General features: G+C 38.6%; 1 pseudogene across 1 annotated transcript in view; it reads left to right on the forward strand.

Moving 5' to 3' along the window:
- The first annotated feature begins 14,457 nt into the window (after positions 1 to 14,457).
- LOC117072156 overlaps positions 14,458 to 15,731 on the forward strand; it is a 38,819-nt pseudogene continuing 37,545 nt past the window's right edge. The window contains exon 1 of the transcript XR_004432719.1: positions 14,458 to 14,523. The product of XR_004432719.1 is annotated as a 14 kDa phosphohistidine phosphatase-like (transcript). The remainder of the gene's footprint in view (positions 14,524 to 15,731) is intronic.

Raw genomic sequence — 15,731 nt, forward strand, 5'->3', positions numbered from 1 at the left:
GCCCTCCCCCTTCCAGTACCAATGCATAAAGTCCACTGCCGGCAGGAGCTGGCATGACTTCTTTGGCCCCCAGCACTTGTGGACCGAAGAACCTCACCAGAGAGCGCCGGCGCGACTTCCCTAGCCCCATACCTGAGGACCGGGGAACCTCACCCGAGAGTGTGTGCATATTTGCAATAAAGGGCTGCCGCTTTCTTATGTACTTTGGCCTCATGTTTAATTACTTAGCTCTCCTAAATTAAGTTATATTAAATTAAATTAAGACAATGCTGACATGAATGTAAGTCTTTGTGTGAACCTATATGTTTATTATTTTGGGTAGATTTCTAGAAGTGAAGTGGTGGTGTCTTATGAAAAATCTTTGCTTGATTGTTTAAGAAACTTCCAGCCAGGTGTGGTGGCTCATGCCTGTTATCTCATCACTTTGGGAGGCCTAGGCAGGCGGATCACTTGAGGTCAGCAGCTTGAGACCAGTCTGGCCAACATGGTGAAACCCTGTCTCTACTAAAAGTATAAAAATTAGCCGGGCATGATGGCACATGCCTGTAGTTCCAGCTACTTGGGAGGCTGAGGCAGGAGAATCACTTGAACCTGAGTGATGGAGGTTGCAGTGAGCCCAGATCACACCACTGCACTCCAGCCTGGGTGACAGAGCAAGACTCCATCTCAAAAAAACAAAAACAAAAACAGAAAACTTCCATACTGTACTGCAAACAAACTTGTTTTAATACAGAAAAATGTTTTGCATATCATACATTTGTTCTCAGCTTGTAAGTATTCTTTTCCAAAATAAAATTCTTCAGAAATGATTTTATTAAAACATTAGGTAGTTTTTTCCCCCATGATTTAAATTTGAAACTGTGTTAGCCACAATGTTATATTAAGTTTTTGTGTTTTTTGTTTTTTTTTAAGACGGAGTCTCTTTCTGTCACCCAGGCTGGAGTCCAGTGGCATATCGCCACTCACTGCAAGCTCCGCCTCCCAGGTTCACGCCATTCTCCTGCCTCAGCCTCCCAAGTCGCTGGAACTACAGGCGCCCACCACCACACCCAGCTAACTTTTTTGTGTTTTTAGTAGAGACGGGGTTTCACCATGTTAGCCAGGATGGTCTCGATCTCCTGACCTCGTGATCTGCCTGCCTCGGCCTCCCAAAGTGCTGGAATTACAGGCGTGAGCCACTGCACCTGGGCTATATTAAGTATTTTTTTAAAAAACTGATTACCTCAAAAATATCAATGCACTCCATTTGATGTTTTTTGTTTTCTTTGTTTTTTTAATTGTTTGATACATAATAGATGTATATATTTGGAGTACATATGATATTTTGACATGTCATATAATGTATAATAAATCAGGGTAATTAGGGTATCCATTACTTTAAATATATATCTGTCTTTTTGCTGGGAATATACTGGTATTATTCTCTACTAGCTATTTTGAGTAGGTTATTGTTAACTATAATCACTCTATTTAATTTGTCAAACACTAGATACACTCTTCTCTCTGCCTGCGTGTTTCGTTTTTGTTTTTGTTTTTTCCAGACAGAATCTCCCTCTGTCACCCAGGTTGAAGTGAAGTGGCACAAATTCAGCTCACTGCAGCCTCTGCCTCCCAGGTTCAAGCAATTATCCTGTCTCAGTCTCCTGGGTAGCTGGGATTACACTGTCTGCCTGCATTTTTGTATCCATTAATCAACCCCTCTTTATTCACTCCCCTCCTCTAACCTTTCTCAGCCTCCGGTAACCACAAAAATATCCTCTATCTTCATGAGATCCACTTTCTTAGCTCTCAGGTATTAGTGAGAAAATACGATAGTTGTCTTTATGTTATTTCATTTGACATAATGACCTCCAGTTCTATCCATGTTGCTACAACTGACAAGATTTTATTCTTTTTCTGGCTGAATAGTACTCCATCATGTATATATACCACATTTTCTTTATTTATTCATCCAGTGATGGGTAATTTAGGTCGATTCCAAATATTAGCTGTTGTGAATTTTTGGCTACAATAAACATGAGAGTAAAAATATCTCTTCAATATATAAACTTCCTTTCTTTGGCATGTATATCCAGTAGTGGGCTTGCTGAATCATATGGAAGTTCTGCTTTTAGCTTTCTGAGGAATTTGTATCCTGTTTCCCATAGTGATTATACTAATTTACATTTCCAACAACAGTATATGAGTTCTCCTTTTATCTCCATTCTTGCTGGTATTTCTTATTTTTTTTCTCTCTGATAGTAGCCATTCTTATCGAGGTGAGATGATATCTCAATTTTTTAAATTTACATTTCTTTGATGATTAGCATTGTTGAGCATTTTTTCATATTCCTGTGGGCCATCTGTATGTCTTGAGAATGTCTACTCAGAGGTTTTTTTTCTCATTTTTTAATCAGACTTTGGCATTTTTTTGATGTTGAGTTCCTTACATTTTCTGGTTATTAACCTTTTGTCAGATGGATACTTTGCAAATATTTTCTCTCATTCTGTAGGTTTTCTCTTCACTTTGTTGTTTCCTTTGCTATGCAGAAGATTTTTAGCTTGATGTAATCAAGCATTTTTCCTATTTTTCTATTTTTCCTTAGCTTGCCTGGGCTTTTGAGGTCTTACTTCTAGTTTTCTCTTTCCTTAGCTTGCCTGGACTTTTGAGGTCTTACTTAAAAAATATTTATCCAGAGCATTGTCCTTAAGTATTTTATCAATGTTTTCTGCTAGTAGTTTTATAGTTTCAAGTCTTAGATTTAAGTATTTAATCCATTTTTGTTTCATTTTTGTATATGGTAGGAGATAAGGGTCTAGTTTCATTCTTCTGCATATGGCTATTCAGTTTTCCCAATACCATTTATCAAAGAGATTATCCTCTCCCCAATGCATGCTCTTGGCGCCTTTGTCAAAAATGGGTGGAATATAATGTAAATGTATGGATTTTTTTCTGGGTTCTCCATTCTGTTTCATTGGTTTATGTATCTGTTTTAATGCCAGTATCATACTGTTTTTGTTACTATAGCTTTGTAGTATCTTTTGAAGTCAGGTAGTGTGATGTCTCCCACTTTGTTCTTTATGTTCAGGATTGCTTTGGCTATCTGGGGTCTTCTGTGGTTCCATTTGATAGTACATGAAATAAAGTTAAGTAAAATATCTTAAAGATTTCTGTTTGTGTAAAATATGAATGATGTATTTTGAAGTTAATCTCTGAAATATTCTAAAACTCTTATCATAAATATTCCACCTGAATATCTTGCCAAAATTACTGAAATTTCTGTTTTTCTACATGAATGACTTGCCTATTAGCAACTCTTTTCAGACTTCTCATACTGCTTATAACACTAAATGGAAAACCAAAGACTTTAGTATATTTAATTAAATTCCTGGATTTCCTAATATTTTATGCATATATGTGAATTCTCATGAGATGAAAAAAAATTACTGGACTGGCAAACCTGAATTCAAGATTGGGATCTAGTACTTTAAAATCTAGATAACTTTAGGTAAGTTATTTAACAACTCATAAAATTTACTTCTTGATTAGTAAAGTAAGGCTCATAACCAGTTAATACCAAAATAGAGAAGTGTTCAAGATTATCTAATTGATGGCCATACTCACCTCTGTAATAAAATTTTGAATCTAATATTGTGAATCTGTTGACCCTGCGTGATGCACAGGAAGGGATTTGGCATTAAAATTCTACCCAATGAAAGGCTTTAAGACAGATACTGATTCTCTGAACCCAATATGTCCTCACATTTGGAGGATTTGAAATCTCAACATGAAAAGTCACCTTCCAGGACCCCATTGACCCCAGGACACAATGTGAGGAAGTTCAGTGCAGTGGTTACAGTCATGAGTCCTGAAATCAGATTGTTTTGTTTTGATAGCTGGCTCTGTCACTTTTCACCCAGGTAACTCTGGACAAGATACTTGATTTACATTTGACTTCTTTATTTATGTGTAAAGTAGTTAATAACAGTATTTGTCTAATAAATGTATGTTGTGGATTAAACCAAACAATACACATGAAGTTGTAGCGTGTACAGTATGAGGAACTTGTAGAATACATGCTGAAGCTTTTGTTATTGTCTATCATGTACCTATCAATGAAAACCCATTAACTCAGTATATATTTTCATTGTAGCCTGAAGAAAATGAAATTATAAGAAATTTTCGAGGGAACGGAGCAAGATGGCCGAATAGGAACAGCTCCAGTCTCCAACTCCCAGCGCAAGCGACACAGAAGACCGGTGATTTCTGCATTTTCAACTGAGGTACTGGGGTCTTCTCACTAGGGAGTGCCGGACAATCGGTGCTGGTCAGCTGCTGCAGCCCGACCAGCAAGAGCTGAAGCAGGGCGAGGCATCGCTTCACCTGGGAAGCGCAAGGGGGAAGGGAATCCCTTTTCCTAGCCAGGCGAACTGAGAAACACAACACCTGGAAAATCGGGTAACTCCCACCCCAATATTGCGCTTTAAGCAAACGGGCACACCAGGAGAATATATCCCACACCTGGCCAGGAGGGTCCCACGGCCATGGAGCCTCCCTCATTGCTAACACAGCAGTCTGCGATCTAACCACAAGATAGCAGCGAGGCTGGGGGAGGGGCGCCCACTACTGCTGAGGCTTAAGTAGGTAAACAAAGCTGCTGGGAAGCTCGAACTGGGTGGAGCTCACAGCAGTTCAAGGAAACCTGCCTGTCTCTGTAGACTACACCTCTGGGGACAGGGCACAGCTAAAAAAAAAAACAACAACAAAAAGGCAGCAGAACCTCTGTAGACGCAAACATCTCTGTCTGACAGCTTTGAAGAGAGCAGTGCATCTCCCAACACAGAGGTTGAGATCTGAGAACGGACAGACTGCCTGCTCAAGTGGGTCCCTGACCCCTGAGTAGCCTAACTGGGAGACATCCCCCACTAGGGGCAGTCTGACACCCCACACCTCACAGGGTGGAGTACACCCATGGGAGTAAGCTTCCAAAGTAAGAATCAGACAGGTACACTCGCTGTTCAGCAATATTCTATCTTCTGCAACCTCTGCTGCTGATACCCAGGCAAACAGGGTCTGGAGTGGACCTCAAGCAATCTCCAACAGACCTACAGCTGAGGGTCCTGACTGTCAGAAGGAAAATTATCAAACAGGAAGGACACCTATACCAAAACCCCATCAGTACGTCACCATCATCAAAGACCAGAGACAGATAAAACCACAAAAATGGGGAAAAAGCAGGGCAGAAAAGCTGGAAATTCAAAAAATCAGAGTGCAAAGGAGCACAGCCCATCGCCAGCAACGCATCAAAGCTGGTCAGAGAATGACTTTGACGAGAGGAGAGAAGAAGGCTTCAGTCCATCAAACTTCTCAGAGCTAAAGGAGGAATTACGTACCCAGCACAAAGAAACTAAAAATCTTGAAAAAAGAGTGGAAGAATTGACAGCTAGACTAATTAATGCAGAGAAGGTCATAAACGAAATGACAGAGATGAAAACCATGACACGAGAAATACGTGACAAATGCACAAGCTTCAGTAACCGACTTGATCAACTGGAAGAAAGAGTATCAGTGATTGAGGATCAAATGAATGAAATGAAGCGAGAAGAGAAACCAAAAGAAAAAAGAAGAAAAAGAAATGAACAAAGCCTGCAAGAAGTATGGGATTATGTAAAAAGACCAAATCTATGTCTGAGTGGGGTGCCTGAAAGTGAGGGGGAAAATGGAACCAAGTTGGAAAACACTCTTCAGGATATCATCGAGGAGAAATTCCCCAACCTAGTAGGGCAGGCCAACATTCAAATGCAGGAAATACAGAGAACGCCACAAAGATACTCCTCCAGAAGAGCAACTCCAAGACACATAATTGCCAGATTCACCAAAGTTGAAATGAAGGAAAAAATCTTAAGGGCAGCCAGAGAGAAAGGTCGGGTTACCCACAAAGGGAAGCCCATCAGACTAATAGCAGATCTCTCGGCAGAAACTCTACAAGCCAGAAGAGAGTGGGGGCCAATATTCAATGTTCTTAAAGAAAAGAATTTTAAACGCAGAATTTCATATCCAGCCAAACTAAGTTTCATAAGTGAAGGAGAAATAAAATCCTTTACAGATAAGCAAATGCTTAGAGATTTTGTCACCACCAGGCCTGCCTTACAAAAGACCCTGAAGGAAGCCCTAAACATGGAAAGGAACAACCGGTACCAGCCATTGCAAAAACATGCCAAAATGTAAAGACCATCGAGGCTAGGAAGAAACTGCATCAACTAATGAGCAAAATAACCGGTTAATATCATAATGGCAGGATCAAGTTCACACATAAAATATTAACCGTAAACGTAAATGGACTAAATGCTCCAATTAAAAGACACAGACTGGCAAACTGGATAAAGAGTCAGACCCATCAGTCTGCTGTATTCAGAGACCCATCTCACATGCAGAGACATACATAGGCTCAAAATAAAGGGATGGAGGAAGATCTACCAAGCAAATGGAGAACAAAAAAAAGCAGGGATTGCAATCCTAGTCTCTGATAAAACAGACTTTAAACCATCAAAGATCAAAAGAGACAAAGACGGCCATTACATAATGGTAAAGGGATCAATTCAACAGGAAGAACTAACTATCCTAAATATATATGCACCCAATACAGGAGCACCCATTCATAAAGCAAGCCCTTAGAGACTTACAAAGAGACTTAGACTCCCATACAATAATAATGGAGACTTCAACACTCCACTGTCAACATTAGACAGATCAACAAGACAGAAAGTTAACAAGGATATCCAGGAATTGAACTCATCTCTGCACCAAGCGGACCTAATAGACATCTATAGAACTCTCCACCCCAAATCAACAGAATATACATTCTTCTCAGCACCACATCACACTTATTCCAAAATTGACCACATAATTGGAAGTAAAGCACTCCTCACCAAATGTAAAAGAACAGAAATTATAACAAACTGTCTCTCAGACCACAGTGCAATCAAACTAGAACTCAGGACTAAGAAACTCAAGCAAAACCACTCAACTACATGGAAACTGAACAACCTGCTCCTGAATGACTACTGGGTACATAACAAAATGAAAGCAGAAATAAAGATGTTCTTTGAAACCAATGAGAACAAAGATACAACATACCAGAATCTCTGGGACACATTTAAGCAGTGTGTAGAGGGAAATTTATAGCACTAAATGCCCCAAGAGAAAGCAGGAAAGATCTAAAATTGACACTCTAACATCACAATTAAAAGAACTAGAGAGGCAAGAGCAAACACATTCAAAAGCTAGCAGAAGGCAAGAAATAACTAAGATCAGAGCAGAACTGAAGGAGATAGAGACACAAAAAACCCTCCAAAAAATCAATGGATCCAGGAGTTGTTTTTTTGAAAAAATCAACAAAATTGACAGACCGCTAGCAAGACTAACAAAGAAGAAAAGAGAGAGGAATCAAATAGACGCAATAAAAAATGATAAAGGGGATATCACCACCGACCCCACAGAAATACAAACTACCATCAGAGAATACTATAAACACCTCTACGCAAATCAACTAGAAAATCTAGAAGAAATGGATAATTTCCTGGACACTTACACTCTCCCAAGACTAAACCAGGAAGAAGTTGAATCCCTGAATAGACCAATAGCAGGCTCTGAAATTGAGGCAATAATTAATAGCCTACCCATGAAAAAAAGTCCAGGACCAGATGGATTCACAGCTGAATTCTACCAGAGGTACAAGGAGGAGCTGGTACCATTCCTTCTGAAACTATTCCAATCAATAGAAAAAGAGGGAATCCTCTCGAACTCATTTTATGAGGCCAACATCATCCTGATACCAAAGCCTGGCAGAGACACAATAAAAAAAGAGAATTTTAGACCAATATCCCTGATGAACATCGATGCAAAAATCCTCAATAAAATACTGGCAAACCGGATTCAGCAGCACATCAAAAAGCTTATCCATCATGATCAAGTGGGCTTCATCCCTGGGATGCAAGGCTGGTTCAACATTTGCAAATCAATAAACGTAATCCAGCATATAAACAGAACCAAAGACAAGAACCACATGATTATCTCAATAGATGCAGAAAAGGCTTTTGACAAAATTCAACAGCCCTTCATGCTAAAAACGCTCAATAAATTCCGTATTGATGGAACGTACCTCAAATAATAAGAGCTATTTATGACAAACCCACAGCTAATATCATACTGAATGGGCAAAAACTGGAAAAATTCCCTTTGAAAACTGGCACAAGACAGGGATGCCCTCTCTCACCACTCCTATTCAACATAGTCTTGGAAGTTCTGGCTAGGGCAATCAGGCAAGAGAAAGAAATCAAGGGTATTCAGTTAGGAAAAGAAGAAGTTAAATTGTCCCTGTTTACAGATGACATGATTGTATATTTAGAAAACCCCATCATCTCAGCCCAAAATCTCCTTAAGCTGATAAGCAACTTCAGCAAAGTCTCAGGATACAAAATTAATGTGCAAAAATCACAAGCATTCTTATACACCAGTAACAGACAAGCAGAGAGCTAAATCAGGAATGAACTTCCATTCACAATTGCTTCAAAGAGAATAAAATACCTAGGAATCCAACTTACAAGGGATGTCAAGGACCTCTTTAAGGAGAACTACAAACCACTGCTCAGTGAAATCAAAGAGGACACCAACAAATGGAAGAACATACCATGCTCATGGATAGGAAGAATCAATATCGTGAAAATGGCCATACTGCCCAAGGTGATTTATAGATTCAATGCCATCCCCATCAAGCTACCAATGACTTTCTTCACAGAATTGGAAAAAACTGCTTTAAAGTTCATATGGAAACAAAAAAGAGCCTGCATTGCCAAGACAATCCTAAGTCAAAAGGACAAAGGTGGGGGCGTCACATGACCTGACTTCAAACTATACTACAAGGCTACAGTAACCAAAACAGCATGGTACTGGTACCAAAACAGAGATATAGACCAATGGAACAGAACAGAGTCCTCAGAAATAATACCACACATCTACAGCCATCTGATCTTTGACAAACCTGAGAGAAACAAGAAATGGGGAAAGGATTCCCTATTTAATAAATGATGCTGGGAAAATTGGCTAGCCATAAGTAGAAAGCTGAAACTGGATCCTTTCCTTACTCCTTATATGAAGATTGATTCCAGGTGGATTAGAGACTTAAATGTTAGACCTAATACCATAAAAACCCTAGAAGAAAATCTAGGTGGTACCATTCAGGACATAGGCATGGGCAAGGACTTCATGTCTAAAACACCAAAAGCAGCGGCAGCAAAAGCCAAAATTGACAAATGGGATCTCATTAAACTAAAGAGCTTCTGCACAGCAAAAGAAACTACCATCAAAGTGAACAGGCAACCTACAGAATGGGAGAAAATTTTTGCAATCTACTCATCTGACAAAGGGCTAATATCCAGAATCTACAAAGAACTCAAACAAATATACAAGAAAAAAACAACAACCCCATCAAAAAGTGGGGAAAGGATATGAACAGACATTTCTCAAAAGAAGACATTCATACAGCCAACAGACACATGAAAAAATGCTCATCATCACTCACCATCAGAGAAATGCAAATCAAAACCACAATGAGATACCATCTCACACCAGTTAGAATGGCAATCATTAAAAGTCAGGAAACAACAGGTGTTGGAGAGGATGTGGAGAAATAGGAACACTTTTACACTGTTGGTGGGATTGTAAACTAGTTCAACCATTATGGAAAACAGTATGGCAATTCCTCAAGGATCTAGAACTAGATGTACCATATGACCCAGCCATCCCACTACTGGGTATATACCCAAAGGATTAGAAATTATTCTACTACAAAGATACATGCACACATATGTTTATTGCGGCACTCTTCACAATAGCAAAGACTTGGAATCAACCCAAATGTCCATCAGTGACAGACTGGATTAAGAAAATGTGGCACATATACACCATGGAATACTATGCAGCCATAAAAAAGGATGAGTTTGTGTCCTTTGTAGGGACATGGATGCAGCTGGAAACCATCATTCTTAGCAAACTATCACAAGAACAGAAAACCAAACACCGCATGTTCTCACTCATAGGTGGGAACTGAACAATGAGATCACTTGGACTCAGGAAGGGGAACATCACACACTGGGCCTATCATGGGGAGGGGGGAAGGATTGCATTGGGAGTTATACATGATATAAATGATGAATTGATGGGTGCTGACGAGTTGATGGGTGCAGCACACCAACATGGCATAAGTATACATATGTAACAAACCTGCACGTTATGCACATGTACCCTAGAACTTAAAGTATAATAAAAAAAAAAAAAAGAAAAAAAATACAAAAATTAGGTGGGTGTGGTGGCGAGTGCCATAATCCCAGCTACTTGGGAGGCTGAGGCAGGAGAATTGCTTGAGCCTGGGAAGTGGAGGTTGCAGTGAGCAGAGATCCCACCACTGCACTCCAAAAGAAACAACAAACAAAAAAATTCAAGAGTCGCACTGAAAATCTTAACAACCTGCTTCTACTACTCATTGTTGTTTTAATTTTTATTTTGACCTGATTTTAGACTGATAGTAAAATGCACAAATAACACAAAGTGCCCCCTATGTCTCTCACCCTACTTCCCCAATGCTAAATTTTCAGAGCCATCCTTGTTTTCTCTATAAAAGAGCAGAATTCTCCTTTTAGAGATTTGGAAATATTATTAAACGTTAGAAAATTCAGTACCTGGCATGTATAAAATATTAAATAAATATTAGCCATGCTTAATTATTTTAAGTCCATATGACTCAAGTTTTGGTAGAAATATAGGCTAGAAAAAAAAAAAAAAACAGAAAGCAGGTCTCTGTGATTCGACTTGGGCTTATAGAACAGACTGTACTAGTCTGTTCTCATGCTGCTAATAAAGTCATACCCAAGACTAGGTAATTTATAAAGGAAAGAGGTTTAAAGAACTCACAGTTCCACATGGCTGGGAAGGCATCACAATCATGGCAGAAGGCAAAAAAGAAGCAAAGGCACATCTTAAATGGTAGCAGAGTAGAAAGCCTGTATAGGGAAACTCCCTTTTAAAACCATCAGCTCTCCTGAGGCTTACTCACTACCACGAGAACAGGATGGGAGAAGCCAGCCCCATGATTCAATTCTCTCCACCTGGCTCCATCCTGGACATGTGGGAATAATTACAACTCAGGGTGAGAGTTGGGTGGAGACACAGCCGAATCATATCAATGACTAATCAGGGTTATGCCGAGAACCTAATGAAAACCTGTCTGAGGCCAAGTTCCCTGGAAAGCAGATTTGAGAGAGACATTTGTGTAGAGAACATTTATTGGGTAACTTCCTAGGAACCAACGACTGTGGGGGAAAGGCTGAATTGGATAAAGGGAGTTGAGATATGAGGCAGTCACAACAAATACCTCAGCTAATCTCAAAGGGGAGCTGAGAAGCTGGGGTGACCCTTCAGAGTTGCCCTAAGTTGAGGCAGGAATATGGAGTTTTAATACCTTTCATTGGCCATTCTTCAGATATGAGTTGTCCCCAAGGAGAGACATCAGCTTGACAAGTTATTAATTCATTCTCCTGAGAATAAATTCTAGAGAGAATCAGCTGAGAGGCATGATCTGCCAACACTCCCAATAGCTAGGCAAACTTCAGTTTTGAGGGAGGATTTGGGTCACACACAATAGTCTCCACAACCAATTATTCATGAGAAATTTTATGTAGGCAGAGCTAATTCATGGCCAGTGAATCAAAAATACATAATCTATTTGGTTAAGCAACAGAAACTAAAAACCCTCATTCTGAGCAAACTATCACAAGGACAGAAAAGCAAACACCACCTGTTCTCACTCATAGGTGGGAATTGAACAATGAGAACAGTTGGACACAGGTTGGGGAACATCACACACCGGGGCCTGTCATGGGGTGGGGGGAGCAGGGAGGGATAGCATTAGGAGATATACCTAATGTAAATGACAAGTTAATGGGTGCAGCACACCAACATGGAACATGTATACATACGTAACAAACCTGCATGTTGTGCACATGTACCCTAGAACTTAAAGTATAATAATAAAAAAGATAAAATTTAAAAAAAAAAGAAATTTTCACGAAACTTAGAGATGGCATATGGCCTTTACAAATTCTCTCACTCTTTCTTCTCTCTCTCACTCTCGCTGTCATTCTCTGTTTTTTTCTCTGTCTCTGTTTCTGTCTCTCCTGTTTTCTCCTACTCACCTCTTATAATTTAGCCAATACATCACCTTATGCTCTCTACCTTGTTACATTGATGCCCAGGTGTAAATGTGACATTAAGCATGATATGAAAGTTACTAATATCTGAAAAATGAAAATATACTGGTACCTATGATTGGTGTGGTGTAAAAATTAAATACAATTATAAATACATACAACATATATTTATGTATAATATTTAGCATAATGCCTGTCAAATACTGAATGGTTGACAGAGATACTTTCTGTGTGTCTCTGTATTATTTACAAGCACAGTGACTGAAACATCCTGTTCAGTTGTTTGTGACAGAGCAAATATACCAACTAGAATATGAAATCTAAATGGTCATAATCACCATGCTAGTCGTCATTTAGCCCTAGCAAGTCTAAATACTTAGTGCTCAACAGAGCCAGAACCATTGATCTATGAGTATTGCCCAACTTTTTCTCTATGTTTGGCAAACTTTTTCTCCAAAGGACCAGATAGTAAATATTTTAAGCTCTGTAGTCTCTGTTGGGACTATTTTACTCTGTCATTGTACAGGAAACACAATCATAGCAAATACATAAATGACTGGGTATGGCTGTTACAACAAAACTATTCTCAAAAACAGACAGCAGTCAATTTGACCATAGTTTGCAGATCCTGCATGGATCCCTAAAAGATTACATGTATTGTTATCTACTTGCCTTCCATCGCAAATTTTCTTCCTTAATTTCCAAATATATTTTTTTAATTGAAACTCATTTCAAACCTAGCTAATATTGTGTTTTCTAAGCTGCCTAATAAAAATAGAAAAAAATCTGTATCTGAATCCAAGTTACCTATTTTAGAGCTGGAAAAGTCATCTAGATTAATTTTAAGATTAGGAATAATCTACGTAAAGAAAAGTGTATGTATCAAAGGCTTTGCCAGCTCTGCAGAAACAAGTTTGAAAAATGGCTGGAGGGTAGGATGGATATTTAGATGTCCTCAGAGGCAAGTTGGGAGACAAATGTGTGGCAATGGTTTGGTGCAAAGCAGCTGGGAGAGGTGGGGACTATGGCATGAAGAATGCATTGGCCATGTAAAGGGAACAGCTGCTACCACCTGCTGATTGTTGTACTGACAAAATTTGGGTTTATTTTGCCAGATAATCTTTTTTTATAAAAGCCAAAACATTTTTTCTTTTTGAATTTTAATGTTTCACATTTGTGAAAAACTCCAATTGTGAATTAGTTCAAAACAAAGAAAAAAGAAATGTTCAGACCTAAGAAGCAACTCTAGGGAGCAGCTGCCAATTAGCAACCTCTGCTCAAGATCAAAGTCCTCATGTTATTGGTAAGAGATGAAAGAACACAAATTGTCATTTATTTCTGCTGTTGTTATTGTTGCTTTCTATTTCAATAGGTTTTTGAGTAACAGATGGTGTTTGGTTACATGAATAAATTATCTAGTGGTGATTTCTGAGATGTTGGTGCACCCATCACCTGATAAGTGTACACTGTAACCAATGTGTAGTGTTTTTTCTCTCATTCCCTCCCACCCTTTCCCCCAAGTCCCCAAAAATCCATTGTATCATTCTTATACCATTGTATCCTCATAGCTTAGCTCCCACTTATGAGTGAGAACATGCAATGTTTGGTTTTCCATTCCTGAGTTACTTCACTTAGAATAATGGTCTCCAAATAAATTGTCATTTCTTAAGTAAGGCTGCGATTTGATCTCTGACCCCACTGTCGAAATGCACTGTCACTAGCACATTGTCTTTGATTTTGGAAGAAAACTGGGCTGATTATGTAGCAATTATGGGTGCTGACTTTGCGTTGGACAGACCTCATCTGGAAATGTCAACTCCGGACCCTGTTATGTCTCAGCTTCCTCACTTGTAACATAAGATAAATGAATGCAAACCTCATAGGGCAGTGGTAAGGATTAAATGGAATAGTGAAGGAAAAGCATTTAGCCCAGTTCCTGGCATAAGGTAATCACCTGATAAATAGAGCTACTGTTAAATGTTAGTTTGGAATTAAATGTTGATATGAGGTAGGGAGAAAACTGCAGGTCTAATTAGCTTCAATGGATAAGTGTGACTATGCACATATATGTATTTTGTCTTTCTAAGTCTATAAAATAAATATCTCCAAAAATTTTTACATAGAACTGTTTCTAAAATTTTTTAGCTTGCAATCAAGAAAAAATAACAATATGAGTTTCTGTAGAAGTGTCCAAGGACAAGATTGTAGCTCTCCATGTCCAAGGACAAGATTGTAGCTCTCCATGTGAAATCAAATCATATAGGAGTGCTTCTCTACCAGGTAAGCATTAAACATTGTGTATCTCAGTTTCACCTTTAATATTCTGACACAACCTGGATGAGGAAGAAACTATAACTCAAAATAAGCAAAGAGACAAACATAATTTACTATAAAATGAAACCAAACAAAATTGTCATGTTGAGGAAACATGCAGGTTCTTGTAAATTGTCATGTTGAACAACAGCTTTAATGATAGACTTCAAATAAAATGAAGCCTTTGAGAAGACCTCTTTCTTCTCTTTTGACTACCAAAGAAAATTCCTAGTCTTGCACTAGGGAACTGAGTTTCCTGTTCATTATATTTTCAGAACCAGAAATTGTTTCTATTGAATAATAGTTTCAACTCCAGGCTGCCATGAAAAAGCATATGTCACTAACACACTATAATAAAAAGATTTTGTAGATGATAGAGGATATTATCTGAATTAAATGAAGAAAGGTTTCAAAAGAATATAAATTATTATGTTCAGGTTTCATTTCTTAAAATCAAATGTATAGCACACTATATAGAGGCAGGATATGAACAAGAAGATTCCTGGCAGTACTAGCAGAAAAAAAAAATCTTTTTACTAGTTCTCTTTAAACCTCAATTTCAAACAGTGATCATTTCTTATAAATCAATATGACCTATTTCTAATGATAATCTCTAAAAGCAATAGAGTAGGTGCCAAATTGGACACACAAATTTTTACCCCTCTTAATTGCATTAAAATTTCAAATAAATTGAAATTTTTTAATATTTTATTTAAATACTTATGCAGGCCATGATTTGTTCAGTACTGTAACTGAGACAGAGATGATAATGTATGAGTCACTCAAAAATAGTGAGAAAGCTGTGTTAGTCAAAGTTCTTGCAGGAAACAAACACTGTGATATTATAAGTAGAAAGGGATTTAATAGAATGATTGGATGATCATGAAGTTATTGCAAAGGCTAAGAAACATAATGTAGTCTGGGTCCCAGGCATTTCAGAGCACAAAGATCTGACCTGATATGAGAGCTACTACCTCTGCCCTTGTCAGGAATGTGGCTCACACAGTTCTCAGTGGCTGCAACGTTGGTGAATGGAAAATGGAACAGAATCTGGCCACCACCCTTACTAAAATGCCCCTAGACATACATGAGACTGAAGAAGGGGCACTGGAATGGAGCACTGCTACAGAAAACCTACTTTTCTGTAGTCTTTTCTGTGTGGAGACATAAATGAA

The sequence above is a fragment of the Trachypithecus francoisi genome, unplaced genomic scaffold, assembly GCF_009764315.1.
Source record: "Trachypithecus francoisi isolate TF-2019V2 unplaced genomic scaffold, Tfra_2.0 Lachesis_group4, whole genome shotgun sequence".
NCBI classification, from domain to species: Eukaryota; Metazoa; Chordata; class Mammalia; order Primates; family Cercopithecidae; genus Trachypithecus; species Trachypithecus francoisi.